The sequence below is a fragment of the Equus asinus genome, chromosome 3 (assembly GCF_041296235.1).
Source record: "Equus asinus isolate D_3611 breed Donkey chromosome 3, EquAss-T2T_v2, whole genome shotgun sequence".
In the NCBI taxonomy this organism is placed as follows: domain Eukaryota; kingdom Metazoa; phylum Chordata; class Mammalia; order Perissodactyla; family Equidae; genus Equus; species Equus asinus.
The window spans coordinates 3837043-3857921 of NC_091792.1; the positions used below are offsets into that span (position 1 = coordinate 3837043).

Consider the following 20879-nt stretch of genomic DNA (forward strand, 5'->3'; position numbering starts at 1 on the left):
CACTCCTAGAAAGAACCTCCTCTTTTTTCATTTCCTTTTAAAAAAAAGAAATTTAATTTGGATTCAGATAATACCTTTATAACCTCTGAAGCTGTCCAGCAAGAAGAGGAACAGGTGATTCCAGGATGCCAGGAGCCAGCGTAGAGCCAAATGGCGGGAAGACAGGCGCGCAGCGAGGTGCGAGAGCCGCGCCCTCATCGGTTCGCAGCCTTTGCTGACTGTGTTCCGCCCTGCCTTTAAACTGGTGAGAGCACGAAGGAGACACGATGACATTCTTAATTCCCGCCAAAGGAAGCTCATCTTGTAGAACGCAAGCAGTGTGCACCACGGGGGTACCTCCGTTAGCACTGCCGCGAATTTTCATTTAGCGCTTAGTAGGAGCATTCAGCAGCCGTGCAAAATCCCGTGAGGCAGTCCTTGGGAGCGCCCAGTAGCACCTCTTGCCACCGCTCTATTGGTTCATTTTCTCCCGCCTCCCGTCTTCTCCACCCCTCTCCCCATCCCTCCCTGCCCCCTCCCCTTCCGCCCCACCCGTGCCTTCTGCAGGTGGCTTCTTGGAAGGAGCCCGGGCGAGGGCCGGCCGGAGCCCCCGGCAGCCCCGCGGACTCGAGCGGGACGCACTCGGCCCGCCGTCCAGGGGACCTCACGACTCAGAGGAGCTGGTCCCCACGCCTCACCTCCGCTCCGGGCTGTGCGCCGCGAGGGGGCTAACACTCAAATTAACGGCAGGAAGAGGAGCTTCGAGATCCCCTGGCCAGCCTTTCAATTAGAGCTCCTGATTAGGTCTTCGATTTCCTTACCACATAAAAAAGACTAAGGGTTCGCTCCTGTGAGCGGGTCTTTTTCTCTCCCTTTGGCCTAGCCCGATGGTTTTAATTTTGCGGGCGGCAGGACCAGCGTCGCCGCTGCTGGAGCAGACGCGGGGCGGCCGGCAGGCTCCTTCTGCGTCCTGGGCCTGCTTCTCCGTGACCTGGGGAGGAGCGTGACCTCGCTCTGCGGTCTCTGCCCCAGGACCGAGGAATGCCGGCCGGTCCCTCCCGCGGAGCCGTCAGCGGCTGGAGCAGCCGGCTGCAGCGAGATGTACACACGTCGGTGTCCTACTCCTTCAGGCTGCAATGTCTCTCTTTACAACTGGTTTAAAAGAAAGAATACCAAGACACGTGTATCTTGTGTGACAGTCACTAGAACAAACTTTTATTTCTCTTTCTCTCTGTGTAAGTCTTGCAATGAGACTTCTTTGGTCGCTGGGACATTTTCTGGCTAAATTCATGTGTCCCAGTCCTTGGAGGGCAGAATTGTTAGAAACAGAGTTGTCCACGGAGCCAAATAAGAGACCAACGCTACTGAGCACAAACTGGTGAATTTGACCCCAAACAGAAAGTCAATGTTAATGATCCAGCTTTGTAACAGTCTCTCTGAGGCCTGATGCTCTGGTTGGATTCCACACAGTTTCCATTCGTGAAGAACCACCAGCACTCTTCTGGGTTTGCTGTGTAGACCTGTTAGACTACATCTGAATGGCTAATTGTTTAAATTGGCCATAACGAGCTAGGACGGTTTAGGAGCCAAGGAAGCAGTGTCCCCAGGTCTTTGCAACCCATGATGCTGTAGGTAGCCTAGAAGAAATGAGGACAATTTTTTTTCCAGTGGCTTCCAGTTCCACCACATATAAAGAGATGATTGCAATTTGCCATTCATTTCCTCTTATTTTTTTTTTTTTTTTTGAGGAAGATTAGCCCTGAGCTAACATCCTTGCCCATCTTCCTCTACTTTACATGTGAGACGCCTACCACAGCATGGCTTGACAAGCGGTGTGTAGGTCCACACCTGGGATCCAAACCGGTGAACCCCCGGGCTCCGAAGCAGACACGTGAACTTAACCACTGTGCCTTGGGGCCAGCCCCCTCCTCTTCTTTTGACTTTTACAGGACAAATATACTAAGTTCAGGTATACTAAGTTCAGAACACAAGGTGGGAAAGTATCATTACGGTCATTTCAGAGACCAGGAAGCTGACATCACAGAGTAAATCAAGCAGCCAGGGCTGTATGAGTGAACTACTACCTGAGGCCACCTGGCTGCTGCCCTAAGAAAACACTGGTTAAGAATGGAAGCTCTGGAGTCAGAACACTTCACCTAAAGCGCCAGCTTTCACATTCTTAATAGCATGGGCTAGTCATTGCAGCTCTCTGACCCTCCATTTCCTCATCTATAAAAAGGGGGTGTAATAGCCAATACCTCTTTGGGCAGTTGTGATAGTTCAAAGAGATAATTGTATGAACCTTTCAGAACAGGGTTGGTCTAATACACAGTGAACACCCAATGAATATACTTGTATTATTATTATCATTGTTACCACTGTTGATGAGGAAACTGAGGACCAGAAGTTTTGAGGAATTTCCACGAGGATGCCACACAATTAGAGACAGAGTTAGAATGACAGCCAATGCCATGTTTTTTTCGTAGCTTTTTCGCCCAATCTCTAGCGAGAGCTCTTATTTCTTTTCCAAATAGAAGTGTGAATTTCCTCTGAGCATTGTTGTTATCCAGTTTGGTCAGTTTCCTAAGACTATCCATATTTTAGAGCAGGATTAGCTTGTAGAAGCAGCCACATGGAGAGCTTTTTGGAGGATTCATCTCATACTGACTCAAACATAAATTTTAACTCAGCTGAGTGCATCAGAGTACAAGGGCTCTGTTTAGCTGGGTACCAAGTGGTTCCAGCAAGTGTTTCTCTGAAGGGGCGCCCAGGCGGATCGGCTTCCATTGCTCTAAGATGCTACACTATTTGGAAATGAGTGAGCAGTCGGGTTGGCCAGCAAACATCCCTGCAATTCTAAATCTCATTCTAGCAGTGCTCATAAAACAAGGTCCAGATTTATTTTCCACTTGGTGTTTGTTCTGCTCATTAATTATATTTATATCTGCTTCTTTGAAGTTATTGAGACTATTGGGAAATGTAGAAGAAAGCTGTATTGATTTCACTCTTCATATCATTCCATCTGTACTCCCTCCTTCTGTGAGCTCTCAGGCATGTTGAGTGACATGTGGCGGTGGGTATAGTGTGTCGGGCACAGAGTAGGGCATTATCAACCGAGCCCAGGCTCCCCAGATCTGCAGTCTCTTTGGTGAGAGGGTTTAGATTTAGAACGTCTGGATTGTATTCTATGAAAATCTCCACAGCCTTTCCTTTCAAAATCAATTTCAGTTGTCAAAAAAAGGGGGGAGTGGTGGTGAGTCACTTTGAAATCATATAGCGTATTATTATCATCATTTTTTAAAAGCTTATTACTATAATTTTTCTCCCAAGGGAGCTGAGTTGATTTATAGCCCCACCCTCCTTATCTCAACATGTGGCCGAGTTCAGAAGGGAATTAAAATTGGGGGATTTTTTTCCCTCCAGGAGAAACGGATAGAACATACCCCAACGTCGTTTTCAAGTTCAGAAGGAACTTTTTCAGCCTCTCGAGTTTCCTTTAAAAATGCACAGACAGCAGCTAAGCCCCCGCCTCTCCCCAGATTCACGTCTGCCCTGGGTGCTCCAGAAGTAAGGCCTCCCCGGGAAGAGCCTTCACCACCGTGGAGCATAGACTCCACATGTTGCAGCCCACGCTGGGCGGAACGTGACCTCTTTGACTGAGGGCAGGATTCTTATCCAATTTGTTCATTGTATTCCCAGCACCCAGAACAGGGCCTGGCTCAGAGGAGGTGCCCAGTGGCTATTTGTGAAGTAAGCGAATGAATGGGGAGGTGACAGGGTGATAGCTAGGAGCTGGGGCTTTGGGGTCAGACAGTAGACCTGGGTTCAGATGGTGATGTGCTGCTCATCGTCCTCGTGGCCTTCCTTCGCGGCCTGGCTTCACCTGCTTAGCTGCAGCACCACCATCCGTAAAGCGGGTGAAAAGATGGTGCCTCCTGCTTCAGAGTGTTGGGAGGCCATGCGTGCAGAAGGCTTCATGGGCTTCTGAACACGTACATTCTCCATACGTGGTTCATAGTTCGTAATCTTGTGGATCCCCCAGATCTGGGTTTGAAGGTTCCCTTTGAGTCCAGATATCTGGGGCTCATGCAGCACAATCTGTCTTCCCAAAATGTGCTTCACTTGAACACATAGGAAGTGACTCTCAGCCTTTGTAAAGGAAAAGTCCCCATCTTCCCTGGCATCTGAGCAGCGGTGGGAGCAGCCTCTTCTGTGTCCCTGGCCAGGGCTCTTATTGCTCCTGGGCTAAGGGTCTGTGCCATGTCCTCCCAGGCACTGCAAAGAGAGAGGAAGAAGCTGTTTTCAGCTTGGACAACTGATGGCCGGGGATTATTATTCTTTGCGTTCCAGGACACAGTGCTGCTCTTATTTCCAGAGAGTTCTGATTTATTTTTTCAGTGTTGAAAGCTCATGCCAGTACAGTCGTCTGAAACCTCATGGCAGCATATATATGAGATGATCATATTCCATTCTTGGTTCCCTTAAACAGGGTGCTACTGTTGCAGAGAGGAAGTTCCAGAGGTAACGAGTCCCCTGTGGCTCTAATGTGGTCAGTGGGACTGTCTTATGCAAACTGGGCTCCAAGAAGGTGTTTGCTGGCTGAGATATAGGGGCTGCCATCCCAGCTGGCTGGTTCGCCCATCCCAGCCTGTATCCTGCCCCTCACCAGGGCCAACACCTGATATGCCCGAAGAAGACAGAGCTTTCCTTTAGCTCCCTTTCCATGGACCAAAAGAAGCATCCTCCTCCCACCTCTCTGGCCTTTTCAGAATAGACTGTGGGGGTGAGATGCGGGGGCAGCAAAAATTGGATGATGGAACCAGTGCAGCACACATGCTGGGAATGGCCATGAAAAAGAGAGGAGGGTCTGATGACCTGGTCTAACGGGATCGGGGCACAAAAAAGGGTCAAGTGGGTTTCATAAATGAGTGAAGAGGGGAGGACGTGAAACAAAAATGCAGAGGGTGGGGCAGAGGCTGGGGCACACTGCCCTGTGAGCATCATGCCCAAAGGGGACTGCCACTACTCAATTTCTACTCACTGTGTGCGGGAATTCAAGCCTAGCATGGCCAGATCTTTTGATGTTTAAAGAGAAGCCAATAACCCATTTTTTTTCTGTGAAATCTATGAAGTTATAAACATTGACCACATATTCATATTTTTCAGTAGTGTGCAGACCAAAGGAAACATAACCTGGGACTGCAGGTTTCTCTGAGATGAACATCCATTCTACAATTGTTTGCCTATGATGTGCCTGGCACCATGTCAGGAGCCAGCAGATAGAAAAACATAGAAAGCATGGCTCATGTTTTCAACCATCTCGTTAAGTGAAGGAGAGAGATGTAGAAACATATAATAAACAAAAAGTGCTGGAATGGAGCAAAATGTTAACGATCAACAGGACAGTGAAGGAAGGGACCATCTCAGTTTCCAAGGTGGGAGATTGTCAGAAATCATGAGGAGAGTTTACCTGCTGGAGGCGCGGCAGAGGTGCTGGTGGTGATGCAGCGCATTCATGGCTCGGGGGACAGGTTGCCAGAGGCATGCAAGTGGGACCCTGCACAGCACATCTGGAAAACCAGGAGCGGCCTTGCTGGGCTGGTGTGCAGGGCGAGTGGCAGGTGATGAGGCCAGCTCTGAAGGGTGCAGTCTCAATTTTCTGGGCCTCAGGTTGATCCCAAACTGGCAGAACACGCTTCCTCTTACCTCCAACACTCACTGAGGCACCACGGCAGCCTAAGGGACGGTCAGGGAGCCCCATGGACACATGTGCTCTTCTCCCCGTCCAGTCCACATCTGCAGCCATTCTGTCCCCACCCCCACTGCATCTCTCGTGCCACGGAAACGGTATCCACCCAGCACCGGGACCCACAGGACCATCCTTCCCCAGCATCTGCTTACACTGGGGCAGGAAAGCTGATTCCACCAACAGCTAAAATTCTCACATTAGCTAACTAGTTATCTTTCCCCAAACTTTAAAAAAAAATACATATCTGTCAAATTCCTATAGACGTCCTTGATAACCTGTGATGTGATTCAATTTTACCGTCCCGTCTAATAAGACACTTGCTTTTTGGTTTTTCAACGTCCTGCCTTTATCCTCGCACCCTGAGTTGTACAATTCATCAGACCGTTATTCTGAGTGAAACACACAAAGATCCCCTTTTCTCTTGCCAGCTGTGACTACGGGGCAATACCGCCTGACGGCTAAGCCTCCGACTCTGCTGCTGGGTTCAGATCCAGCTCCACGTCTGACCTGTTGTGAGAGCATGGGGCAGTTACTACACTGTTATGGGTTGACTTGGGTTTCCCCTTCCCCCGAAAAAATCCACGTATTAAGGTCTAATCCCCAGATCTCAGAATGTGACTGTATTAGGAAATAAGACCTTGAAAGAAGTGATTACGTTAAAATGAGGCCAGTAAGGTGGGCCCTAATCCAATGTGACCAGCGTCCTTATAGGAGAAGGAAATTCAGCCCCACAGAGGGACAGCAGGGGTGTGCACAAGGAGGACACCCGGTGAGGACACGGGAGAAGGCGCCATCTGCAAGCGAGGAGAGGGGCTTCAGGAGAAACCCGCCCTGCTCACACCTTCATCTTCTTCTTGATCTTACACTTCCAGCATCCAGAACAGTGAGAAAACGAATTTCTGTTGTTTAAGCCCCCCAGTCTGTGGTATTTTGTTACGGCAAGCTAACACACTTAGCTCTCCATGTCTGTTTACCATGCAAAACCTCCCATGACTCTCATAAGGGTTAAATGAGCTAATATAAGGAAAACACTTAGCGCCCGACACACAGATGTGCGTAAGTGGTAGCTATTGTTAACAGCAATAGTATTATTTCTAATGGTCCCCAGTCGAAGGACAGTTTGATAGAATTATACCTTCAGCTGGCCCATATCGTTCTCCAGTTCTGTATTTGAAATGTGCAGTTTTTATAGGGGGCTGAAGTAGAGCAGAGGAAAAAGGTTGGGAAACATTTTCACATGTAGACATTCGTGAGTGTGGGATATTCTTTTCTTCTTTGTATTAACTGCTATGCGTAATTCTAGAATTTACTCCCAAATTGGTTAGAATAGGTTCCCTCTCTAGATTGAAGTAATAATAATCTCATTTGCCCCAACTCCAAAGCCCTTTGAAGTTAAACATTGAGCGAGAGAATGGCGGGCCCACTCAGCAGAGATTAGATCTTGTTTTAAACACTGGCTGCTCTGAGAATAATTTCCTTAATTAATATTCACAAGATATCATACACTTGAGACTGTATTTTCATGTAACCTACTTGCATGTAATTGTTCCCCGCTCAGGCTCTTCGCTGCGTTTCTGTCTTCCCTTTGTGTCAGTATTCAACAGAATCATTTCCATCTAAAAGCAGTGCTGAAGGGGCTCAGAGGTTCATGGGGTCTCCCCTTCTGTGTGAAAGCTAGCGCACATGGGCTTTCATCTCATTTCTAAAGTTAATATTGTTTTGTGATTATTCCCATTCTTAACTGGATGCACGTGGCTCCCAGACCTCCTCTCCCTGCTGGACTCAGGGCCAGACAGTTTCAGGTGCTGCCCTCCGGTCATCTCACACCACATGGCAAAGCGTTCATCAAACACCTTTCAGCTTCCACTGGCCCAGAGGTCTCCAAGTTTCGAAGGAGCCACATCTGCAATCAGTACTGGCCTCTGGGGTTATCAATGCCCATCTGGTAGGCAATCACATATGCTCCCCTGAAGAGACGTCCAGTTATTCGGGAGTCAGCTTGCCCAGAGATCAGTGAAAGGAGTGAAACTGACTTGGAAGGAAATTCTTCTGCATGTCTAATTTCAAAGCCTTGCAAGTAGTGCATACATTTATGAGCAAATTGGAAAATTAAAAGTCCACCTTTTAAATACACTGAAAAAAAGTTTAAGTAAATTTGCCCACTGCTTAAGATCTTCAATCAGTGACTTTTCTACATTTGTAAACAAATTCCTGTTATAGCAAAAGGGCTCCCACGCCCCACCACTGACAGAAATGTTTTTTGCTTGTTTGTTTTGTTTTCATAGCTGTTTGTTCTATATAACTTTTTAAATAGCTGATACAATCCTACCATCAAACAATCAATGGTTGAGCTAACTCACGGGACAAATTACAGCTACTGTTATAAAGGTGCAAGATACTTATGCATATAACGTATGTGATATATATATTAAATATAGCATATAGTCTATATGTATGTATACTCACACACCTCTGTATCTATCTATCATCTGCCTATCTACACATATTTCCCTCCCTAGATTCAGTAACTGCAAGACCAGATGTCTTAATGCTGATAGACTATAAAGTCTTATGGGGGAGGGGTACTAAATATTTTCAAGATATTTTGCTTGGTTGTGATTTCCTAATTGCTGTGTTCAGCTGGAGCAGAATATCTGCTAATAATTCTCTCCTTGAAATCATTAGCTATCTCAGAATTTGCCTGCCCAGGAGACGTGGCCTAGGAACTGTACCCGCGCCCCGGCTGCAGTGCCCACGGTCCACCTCTGTGTCGTGCTTGGGCAGGCAGCCCATGCTTCCTGCTGCAGGGGTTCCACAGCCTCATGGTGTTAAGCCCTGGTCCCTTCTCTGTGCCAGGATCTCCTACCGTTCACCTGTGTGGCCATTGAAGTAATCCTTCCCCCATCTTCAGACCTGTCCAGCTAAGCATTCAAATACCTCTTGCAAAACAGTCTACAAGATAAGAAAATACAAGTGACTGAAAGGTGTGAACCTTATTTGCTCAGCCTCACTCAAGTGAGATTCTGTATGTCACCGATCAGATTGTCAAAGACTGGGAAGTTCGGTGGCGCTGCCTGGGGGGCGAGTGTGAGGAACCGGGTGCTCCCCTCCATTGCTGGGGAGAGCTTAACTGGTACAGCTCCAGTGGAAAGCAATTTGGCAACATCATGAGAATGATAACTGCACACATGCTTTGACCAGCTATTCCATTTCTAGGAGTTTGTCCTGTAGGCATATTCTCACATGAACCAAGTGATGCATTTAGATTATTCCTTGCAGCATTATTTGTGGTAGAGGTGGAAATGTTCAAGAATAAGAGACTGGCTAAATCAGCTGTGGGGTGCACAGCCGAAGGACTAAAATGCAACTGCAGAAGAGAATGAAGAAGTTCTTTTCTGATCTGGAGGAGCTCAAAGATCTTCTTACAAGGGAAAAAAGCAAGGGAAAAGTTTCCACTATTTATGTGAGAAAGAAGAAAGTGTGAGGGTGAGTGGGGGACACAACATAAAGACACAATTGCTGTGTGTGCACAGTGTTGCCGCAAGGCTCTCAAGGAACTGTTTGTAGGTACTCGCTCCTGGGGGTGGGGATGGTGCTGGGCGGCCCTGGGACAAGAATGGGGAAGACACCGTCACTGTAGACCCTTTGGTAACTGCTGGATTTTGAAATATATGAAGGTATCACCTACTAAAAATAGTAAATGAAATAGAAGTAAAACAAAACCATAGAAATCATGCACGCATCCTGTGTGTTCATTTCTCTGATGCACAAATTATTTGAAATGTGGTAAAACTAGAGAAATTAGAGGAGAGAAATTAAAATTATTAAAGGACTTGAAGGGACTGGCTCTAAGAATTGGGATCGTTTGGCTTCTGAAAGATTAGGCCAGAGCAAGATTTCATGACAGTCCTGAAATGCCAGTAAATAGGGGGACAAAAAGTTGCTGTTCTCCTGTTCTGGGTGTTACCATTATAGTTTTGAACGAGGAAAATGTAGACGTGAAATTGCAAAGTGGGGTACCAGATCGTCACTTGCTGATTTCCTAACGGAAAAAAGAAAATTAGGAATTGGCTCTGTGATTCTTGGACCCTTTCAGCCAGACTGAGGCCCATGAGGGGAAAGAGTGTGAAGGAGAGGAAGAGGAAGGGTTTGCAGGGAGCTTCCACTTCAGGAGACCTGTGGGTCCCTGTGATCCCCACTCGCTCCAAGGCAGGGGTGCTCCTGCCTTCACTGAACTTTAGGAGGGGAGGCGGAGGAACTGGTCACAGGACCCAGAGCCTAAGATAGGATGGGCTTGGGTCTGGTCCTTTGGGAGACATAGCGGACAGGAGAAGCCTGGTGAGTGGCTTTGATGGCAGACTCAGGAGCGTGATGCTGAGTTGGGAATGGGCTCATATCTGATTTCTCAGAATGAAGGATACATGAGTGTTTCACAGGGCCCAGATGTGGGCCACCTCTGAGAAGGAACACACCATAGCCCTCTGGAATCCTGCACTAGAGGACTAGCCAGAGAGCGAGAGGGCTCCAGCTGCGGGCCTCGAGGGGAAGGCTGCCAGAGGGGAGGGTTGCAAGGGGGAGGTGCTCAGGGATGGGAGTCTCAGAAAGTGTGAGAGTCAGTCACCTGCTAGTGCCAGAGAGCTCAAAGCCAGTGACCAAAGAGGGACTGTTCAACCCACTTTCCTGGCCTATCTTGCCCCTCTGTCACATGGCTGGGTTGGCATAAGTGGCTAGGACAGGGGAGAAGGTGAGCAGGGAGGTGAGCAGAAGCCACCCACCTCCCCCTCCACCCAGCCAGGCAACCTCCAGCCACGGCCTTGGCCTCGGGAGAAGGAAGGGGTGGAGCAGTCTGGTCTTCAATTGAAAATCAAAGAGTTGATTATCATCTTTGACCGGACGCTTCTCTTTAATGATTTGAGACTGTAGGATGGTTTGTTATTCCAGAATGAGAAGAAAAGCCATGAGGTCTGCTCAGTTTTCATCAAATGGCAGGGGAATAAGTTTTAAAGGAGACGTGATTAAATGAGACAGGAATTTTAAAGGAGAGGCAGAAGAAAGTTAAGATTTGGTCCTCTACCGTGGGTCCCGTATCCAGCGCCTTGGTGAAACTTATTTTCATAAAACCAACAGAACTGCACTTGAAGAGCGGTCGGGGTGAGGCAGACTGGACACCACGAAGAACTTTCTTGCTCTAAAATTTGCAAGATGTGAACTTGCTGACTATGGGAGATTGTAGTGCCTTTTTTCTTTTTTAAAGGATATAACTTTACCAATACAATTTTTTTCTTTTCTTTCTTTCTTACAATTTTCTTTTTTAAACAAGGTTAAAAAAAGAGTTGATGTAAGAAAAATTTAAAGTGAAAATTAGAACAAGTCGAATGAAAATTTGGCTTAATTTGTGAAGACAGGATGCAAATGAAGTTTGGAAAACACTGTTCTAAACAGGGTTTGTAGAAAAGTCAGAAAGCAAAATGCTGCGGAGTGCCATTTCAGTTCCCACTCAGAGGAAGCCTGAGGACGCACCCGAGCTGAAGTTTTCTTGTGGTTTGGCCACAATAATCCATAGATTTGTGACATTTTTCTAAATGATAGATCCAATCAGTTGGATCTAATGGCAGACTCAGAGATAAAGTCAGGAAGCAGCAGTGTAGGACTCAAAAAGAAGGCAAAAAAAAAAAAAAATCAGTGTCTTAAAATAAAAAGAGAAAAGTGAAAGAACAGAAGGGAGGAAGGAAGAAGGAAAGAAAGAGAAAGAACAGAAGGGAGGAAAGAAAGATGGTTTTCACTCAAAATATATGTGAGCACTCTGGGTCCTTAATTTCATTTTGATGGTTCTGGTACCTCATAAGGCACTTCGGTTTGCACTCTTGGTTTAAAATATTAACTGAGCACTTGTGGCTCCATAATTCTGGGCCTATATTACACAGGAATTATTCAGTTTTCCCTGTTATACATTAGAATGTACAGACGCTATGATTTTATTTAGCTAATTTCAAGATTAAAGATTTCCCTAATTGTAGTCTTCCGTTAGTTCTTTGTAGTTGCTAAAACTGCATGCGTTATAGCTCAAGGGAACACTTGTGCTATTTGAGTCTTTGTTAAAAGTAAACCATGGCTTCCGCTTCCAGGAAGATCGAGTAGACACTCTTCTCCGTCTTCCTCCCACCCAGCGCAGCTGAGAGCCGTGGCGTTATATAGAGAGCTGACTTCAGAGGACTCTGAAAAGTGAGGACAAGAGGGCGAGCCTGCTAAGGAGTTCTGTTCCCTAGACACAAGGCAGTGGTGAGTTCCCCAGGTCCTCTTTTGGCCTCATCTATCCTAGACTGGGAGCTGAAGAGGCTGGCCACTGGAAACACCAACAGGCACAGACTAAAAAAAGCCCCAACAAAAGTTGGCTCTCTCCCATGGTGGACCAGGATGGGGTAACGCAGAAGAAGAGAGAACTTTTAGACAATAACTGCTCTACTCCAGCAAAAAACCACAGAAAAAAATTGTGGTCCCATCCCTCCCACAATAGTCCAGGCTGAATGGAGAGCCTAGATATCTACTCTCACCCGCTGTAATGAGGCGCCCCAACCCCTGTGACAGGACGGTGCCAGGGAAGGCCAAGGAGGGAGTCAGGACCACTGTCCAGAGGGATCAAGGTCACTATCCCCAGTGGTGTCAGAGAAGCACAGTAGGAGGCACTCTGACGCCCACTAACCCGGGCTCAGTGGAGGCCAAGTGGGGAGCAAAACTCTCACTACCCGGCAGGAACGAGGAGCACCCCCATCTCGGGTGTCAGTAGAGGCCAAGAGGGGAACCTGGGTGTCTAATAAAAGCAATACCCCCACTTCCCCTGCCAGAGTAGTTTCACAGGCAGCTAAAACAGATGTTTAAATAAGGTCCAGAGTCTCATAGCATAATACCCTAAATGTCTGGGTTTTAATAGAAAATCACTCATATCAAGAACCAGGAAGATTTCAAACTGAATGACAAAAGACAACCAATAGAGGACAACTTGGAGATGACAGAGACGTCAGAATTATCTGACGAGATTTTTAAAGGCACCGTAATAAAAATGATGTAGTGAGCAATTATGAGCATGCTTAAAACAAATAAAAAAGAGAAAGTCTCCACAAGGAAAAAGAAAATATAAAGATGAATCAAATGGAAGTTCAGAAATGAAAAATAAAATGGCCAAGAACCACCATCAAGTCCAGTGGACAGGCTCAACAACAGAACGGAGGGGACAGAGGGAAGAACCGGTGAACTCAGGGACCACTCCACAGAAAGCGTCCAATCGGAATAAGAGAGGGAAAGCAGACTGGAAAAAGAAAAAACAGAGCCTCAAGGGCCTGTAGAACTGTAAATAAAGATCTAATATTCCTGTCCTCAGAGCTGCAGAAGGAGAGGGGAAAGAGGGTGGGGCTGAAAAAAGACTACAAAAAATTGATGAAAACTTTCCAAATTTGGTAAAAGACATAAATCTGTAGATTCAAGAAGCTGAGTGAGCATCACCTAGAATCCCCAAAGAAATCTACATCCAGACACATGATAGTCAAACTTCTGAAAACAAAGCAAAGAAAAAACATTGAGAACAGCAGAAGACAAACAAAACCTTACCTATAGAGGAGAACATTTCCAATGACAGCAGACTTCTCACCAGAAACCACAGAAACCAGAAGGAATAAAGAGGGAAATGATAAAAGAAGGGATCTTGGGACATTAAGAAAGAAGAAAAAAATCATAAGCAAAAATACAGGTAAATATAATAGACTTTCCTTCTCTTGAGTTTTCTGAATTATGTTTGACAGTTGAAGCAAACAGGATAACACTCTCTGATGTGGTTCTAAATGTGCGTAAAGGAAATGTTTAAGATAAATACAACATAAATGTAGGTAAGTACAGGGACATAAAGGGAGGTAATGTTTCTATACGTCACTCAAACTGGTGACAACACCGGTGGGCGGTGAGAAGTTGTATATATAATGTAATATTTAGAGCATCCGCTAAAAAAGCTATATAAAAATATATAGTCAACAACATAGATTTATAATATAGCTACCTAGATAAATATAAACAAAATAAATATAAGCATATACATATATATATGCTAATGGTTCTGTTTCTCTTATTAAGCCCAGATATATTGTATAAAATGTATTCTCTGACAATAATGGAATTAATGTAGAAATCAATAAAAGAAGGATAACAGGAAATCACCAAACATTTGGAAACTAAAAATCAATGATCAGGAATGAAAAGGGGATGTCACTGAAAACCCTGTAGACATCAAAAGATGACAAGAGAATACTACAAATACCTCTACACATATAAATTTGACAACTTAAACAAAATGGGCCAATTTCCTGAAAAATACAAACTGCTACAACTCAGCCAATATGGAACACAGAATGTCAATACCCCCTGTTAAAGAAATCAAATTTGTAATTTTAAAACTTCCAACAAATAAATCTCCAAGCCCAAATGGTTTCACTGGAGAAGTCTACCAAATACTTAGAAGAAAACTAAGACCAATTCTACACAATCTCTTCTAGAAAACAGAAAAGGAAAGAACGCTTCCCAATTCATTGTATGAAGCTAGTATTAACCTGCTACCAAAACTAGACAAAATTAACACAAAAAACCCCAAGAAAACTAAAAGTCAATATCTTTCATCAATATAGATGCAAAAATCCTCAACAAAATATTAGCAAATAAAATTCAGAAATATAAAAAAGAATTATACACTATGACAAGTAGGGTTTATTCCAGGGATGCAAGCCTGGTTCAATATTTGAAAATCAATCATAATCTACCATATTAGCAGGCTAATGAAGAAGTATCATGATTATATCAATTGGTATAGAAAAAGCATTTAACAAAATTCAACACTCATTCATGATAAAAACTCAGAAAAATAAGAAGAAAGGAAAACTTCCTCAACTTGATAAAGAGCTTCTACAAAAACCGACAGCCATCATTATAGTTAGTGGTGAAAGACTGAATGCTTTTGCCCTAATATCAGAAACAAGGCAAAGATGCTCACTCTGACCCCCTTCTTCAATGTAGTACTGAAGCCCTAGCCAGTGCAATAAGCAACAAAGGAAATAAAAGGCATACGGATCAGAAAGGAAGAAATAAATTGGCCCTATTTTCAGATGACATGATTTCCTATGTAGAAAATCCCAAGGAATCTACAAAAAATAGAATTAATAAGTGAGCTCAGCAAGAATGCAGGATAAACATACAAAACTTATTGTATTTCTATACACTAGTGAAGAGTACATGGACATGGAAATTTAAACTATAATGCCATTTATGACTGGCATAGAAACAGACACATCAATGAATGGAACAGAACCAAGAGCCCAGAAATAAACGCATGCATATTCAGTTAACTAATATTTGACAAGGGAGCCAAGAACATTCAATGAGGAAATGATAGTCTTTTCAATAAATAGTGTTGAAAAAACTGGGTATTTACCTGTGAAAGAATGAAATTGGACCCCTAGCTTACAACATTCACAAAAGTTAACTCAAAATGGATTAAAGACTTAAATGTAAGACCTGAAACTGTAAAACTCCTAGAAGAAAATATAGGGGGAAAAGCTCCTTGACATTGGTCTTGGCAATGATTTTTTTGGATATGACACCAAAAGCATAAGCAAGAAGAGCAAAAATAAACAAGCGGGACTACATCAAGCTAAAAAGCTTTTTCACAGCAAAAGAAACAATCAACAAAATGAAAAGGCAGCCTGCAGAATGGGAGAAAATATTTGCAAACCATCTATCAGATAAAGGGTTACTATCCAAAATATATAAGGAACTCATACAACTCAATAGCAAAAAAACAAATAATCTGATTAAAAATAGAGCAAAGGATCTGAATAGATATTCTTCCAAAGAAGAAATGCAAATAACTAATGGGTACATGAAAAGATGTTCAACATCATTAAGTAGGGAAATGCAAATAAAAACCACAGTGAGATATCACCTCACACTTCTTGGAATGGTTATCATCAAAAAAACAAGAAATAACAAATGTTGGCAAGGATGTGGAGAAAAGGGAACCCTTGTGCATTGCTGCTGGGAATGTAAATTGGTGCAGCCACTATGGAAAACAGTATGGAGATTCCGCAAAAATTGAAAATAGAAATACTATAACATCCAGAATTCCCACTTCTGGGTATATATCCAAAGGAAATGAAATCACTATCTTGAAGAGACATCTGCACTCCCATGTACATTGCAGCATTATTCACAATAGCCAAGACGTGGAAACAACCTGTGTCCATCGATGGATGAATGGATAAATAAAATGCGTTTATACACACACACACACACACACACACACACACACAACGGAGTATTCGTTAGCCATGAGACAGAAGAAGATCCTGTCATTTGTGACAACATGGATGAACCTTAAAGGCATTATGCTAAGTGAAATAACAGAAAGACAAATACTGTATCACCTCACTTATGTATAGAATCTAAAAAAAGCTGAACTCATAGAAACAGGGAGTAGAATGGTGTTTGCCAGGGGCTGGGGCAGGGGCGGGGGCGCGGGGAAATGGGCAGATGTTGGTCAAAGTATATAAACTTCCAGTTATAAGGTAACTGCAATGAGTCTGGGGATCTAATATTCAGCATGGTGACCACAGTTAACAACTGCTAAGAGAGTAGGTCCTAAATCTTCTCACCACACATAAAAAAATTGTAATTCCGTGAGGTGATAGATGTGGTAACTAACCTTTTTGTGATAATCACATTGCAATGTATATGTGTATCAAATTATCACAGTGTACACCTTAAACTTACACAGTGTTATGTGTCAATTTTATATCAATAAAGCTGGAAAAAATCTCAAAAAATATAATACCATTTACAACCACAAAAAATATAAAATACTTAGGTTAAATCTAACAAAACATATACAAGTCTTGTATGATGAAAACTACAAAATGCTGATTAAAAAAATCAATGACGAGGGTCTGGCCCTGTGGCTGAGTAGTTGAGTTCGCGCGCTCCACTGCAGGCGGCCCAGTGTTTCGTTGGTTCGAATCCTGGGTGCGGACATGGCACTGCTCATCAAGCCACGCTGAGGCAGCGTCCCACATGCCACAACTAGAAGGACCCACAACGAAGAATATACAACTATGTATTGGGGGGCTCTGGGGAAAAAAAAAAAAGGAAAAAAAATAAAATCTTAAAAAAAAATCAATGACGATCTTAAAAAATAGAGAGACGTACTGTATTCAGGGACTGGAAGACTCATAGGAAATATGTCGATTTTCCCCAAATTGATGCATGGGTTTAATGCAATTCCTATCAAAATCCCAGCAATATTTTTTGTAAATATAGACGAGATTTCTCTAAAATGTAGATGGCAAGGCAAAGGAATTAGAAGAGCTAGAACAATTTTGAAAAAGAAAACGTAATAGGAGGAATCAGTATACCTATTTCAAGACATTACATAGCGACAATGATGAAGACAGTGAGGTGCTGGCCACATAGATAAATGAATAGAAGAGAGAACCCAGAAATAGACCTCCAACTGATTTTTCATAAAGGTGCCAAAGCAATTTAGGAGAGGAAGGACAGCCTTTTCAAGAAGTGGAGCTGGAACAACTGGACATCCACAGGAACAAAATAAGGAACCTCAACCTGAGTTCCTCACCTCTTACAAAAATGAATAAGTTAAGATGGAGCACAGACATAAATGTAAAACAAAAAATTATAGAACTTTTAGAATAAAATAGGAGAAAATCTTTGGGACCTAGGACTAGGCAGAGACTCCTTAGACTTAATACCCAAAGCAACGGTCCAGAAAAGGGGAACTGGTAACTGCGTTGCATTAAAATGAAGAACTCGGCTCTGCAAGAATCCCTGTTAAGAGAATGAAAAGACAAACTAAAGATGAGGAGGAAAATATCCGCAAACTACATATCCAGCAAAAGACTAGCATCTAGAATATATCATGAACTCTCAAAACTCAACAGTGAAAAATACAGTCTAGTTAGAGAATGGTCAAAAGGTGTGAGCAGACATTTCACTGAAGAGGACGTACAGACGGTAAAGAAGCCACCAGAAGATGGTCAACATCACTAGCCATCAGGGAAATGCAAATTAAGACCACAATGGGATATTACTACACACCTATCAAATGACGAACACAAAAAATAGTGACAACACCAAATGCTGATGAGGATGTGGAGAACGTGGATCACTCAGAGACTGCTGGGGGGGACGTAAACCGGGCCAGCCCCTCTGGAAAACAGCTTAGCAGTTTTTTAAAAAAACAAAACATGCAACTCCCATATGACCCGGCAATTGTACTTCTGGGCATTTATCCTGGAGAAATGAGACCTTGTGTTCACATAAAAACCTATACATGTATGTTTACAGCAGCTTCATCTATAAAAGCCCCAAACTGGAAGTAACTCAGATGTCCTTCACCAGGTAAATAGTTTAACCAACTCTGCTCCAACCACACCATGGAAATCCACTCAGCAATAAAAAAGGAATAAACCAGAGATACAGGCAACAACCTGGATGCACCTCCAGAGAATTATGCTAAGTGAGGAAAGCCAACCCCAGAATATTCCATGCTGTATGATTCCATTTACATGACATTTTTGAAAGGACAAAGTTATACAAATGTGTGGTGGTTGCCAGGGGGTAATGAAGGGGCGGTGGTGGAAACGAGGGGGACATAGCTATAGAAGGCCACGTGAGGGACCCTCGTGCATGTGGAAATGCTCTGTCTCTTCACAGACTGTATCAACGTCAATATCCCAGTTGTGATATTGTTCTACAGTTTTGCAAGATGTTACCATTGGGAGAAACTAGGCAAACGATGCACAGGATCTCAGTAATATTTCCTATAACTTCATGTGAACATACAATTATCTCAAATAAAAAGTTTAGTTAAAAAACCAAATGTATTATATCATATATGACTGGTATACACAACCCCCAAATTCCAGTGGGCTCAGCGCCCAGCTGGAGCAGAGACCACCTCTGGGGAGGTGCCACCCCTTATGAAATGTAATTTTATTAAACAACCTGTTTCTCATATATTTCAACACCATCTCTGACCCAAAGTGCCAAAAAAGATTTAATAGATGGCAGGCTCCTTTCTCTAGCTCACTAAGGGCAGTGGAGGGCTCAGTCAGCACGCCAAGATTCCCATATATTGCAGTGCCAAGGGACCACGTGCCCAGCTGTCCCTGAGAAAACCCTGACCATTGGGAGAGCCCAGCTAAGGGACAGGAAAGGAAGCTGGTGCAGTCATTCTGGTCCCAGCTAAGAAGGAGACCCTGACTGTTCTCTTAAGAGAACTGTTCCTGCCCCATGCTAGTGCAGCCCCTTTTGGGCGTTGGTGACCTGGTAAAGCTTACAACAACTTCATTGACCAATAGAAGTTACATCATATTCTGTATTTCCACATCAGGCCACTAAGTACAACGTGCTGTCGTGGTTCTGCACTCGACTCACAGCTTTGGGACAAGCAATGAGGGCAAAATTCGATTCATTGTCTAATGTTCATGGCAACAGATTTGGGATTTCCACATCTTCTGAATATCTATAGGAAAGCTCAAATGGGAATATTGTTGGGAAGTTTCAGAAAACGTCTTAAGCAGACAGGAACAAGCTCTCACCTGTTGGAATTGCTTAAAGCCACATGGTATTGTAACATGCTCCTTCCCTACAGAGTTGGAATTTGATGGTTGAATACTTAAGTGCAGTCAGTGACTAAAAAGCCGACCCTGGAAAACCTGGGCATCACCGAAGGATACTTGAATCATGACCAGGACATGTCTTAGATGGTGCTGTCATCCTGTTGACTCAGGAGAAATGAAGAACCAGATTAAATCAAGAATATTCTCTGATTGCTTTATTCTGATGAACCCCAAATAATAACTAAAGTTACTGTTTACTGTACATCTACCATGTCCAGGCACGGGACTGCTTCCTAATTCTCCCAAAACCATGTAAGGGAACAGTCAGCTGAAGTTTAAAGATAAAGACACTGAGGCCACGAGACATAGGAATAACTTGTCAAGATCACACAAGTGGTGAGATCAAGTCAGGACTGGAATGAAGGCCGGCTGAGGCCAGTGCCCACGTTTTTTGTATTCTCCACAGCCACCACTCACACCAATGCAGCAGGACGTCTGCCTGGCTTCCTGTTACATCACTGATATAATATGTCACCCAAATCCTTGAATCTCTCCTCGCCCAGAAATATAACCAGCCCGGACAGCAATCTCCTCAAAGTGGAGAAGTCTGACTCCTATTTTTCCCCATTTTGATGGACCTCCTGTGGCTTGGCTCTGCCCAAGAAAACATACTCTCCCTGAATCATGGAATACTAGAGCTGGGAAAAGCCTAGAGACCATCAGTTTCTTGTAGAAACAAGCCTGGTAGGAAACCTGTAAACCTAATATGATGCTTACCTTACAACCTCTTGGTAGGAAACTGATGTCCTGGAGACCACGCAGCCAGCTAATGGTAAACAAGACACACGTGCAGACCTAGTGAGCTCAAACAGCAAGGGAGATTGTAACCGAGTGCTGTGTTGCAGAGAAATTCCTCCACAGAATAACGGGTGATGACAACTTTAACCACAGACCCTTCCTGTATCTCTGTGTGATGTGTCTTATTTAACTTGAATGTCAAAGGGAGAAATACTTTGTTAATCCTGCTTTACAATTTAGCAAGCACTTTCTTACACGACATCCTGCTTCACTGTTACAGTAGATGCTACTATCAGCTGCAGTAAGTGATACTTTCCTCTACACCAGTCAGAGGCAGCCGAGGTTCGTAAGACTAAGTGATTTCCTTGAGGTAACAGAGCTACCAAATAGGAGAACCACGACCAAAGTTATCCCTTTCTCTACGACTAAGCTGTAAAGTAGTAATTTTTGAGATTGCTTCCAATGTACCCTTTGTTCCCAATATTTGATTATAAAAACTTAGATATTTAAAATTAACATTTTTCTTATAAAAGTAATAAATGTTTATGGTAGAAAATTTAGAAAATACAATAAGGCAAAATAAAAATCACACGTAATCTCATTATCCAAAGATATCATTGTTACAATTTTGTGTAAATCTTTCCAGTTGTTTATCTGTGTCTATACACGCCAGAACAAAACAGACA

The 20879-nt window shown here is 43.7% G+C and overlaps 1 long non-coding RNA gene across 1 annotated transcript; it reads right to left on the reverse strand.

Moving 5' to 3' along the window:
- Positions 1–512: 512 nt before the first annotated feature.
- Positions 513–20322, reverse strand: LOC139044752 (uncharacterized). The gene is made up of 4 exons (XR_011501825.1): positions 20173–20322; positions 19375–19553; positions 5450–5715; positions 513–4254 (listed from the first exon to the last, which is right to left on the reverse strand). It is a non-coding gene; the product is annotated as an uncharacterized lncRNA (long non-coding RNA).
- Positions 20323–20879: the final 557 nt, after the last annotated feature.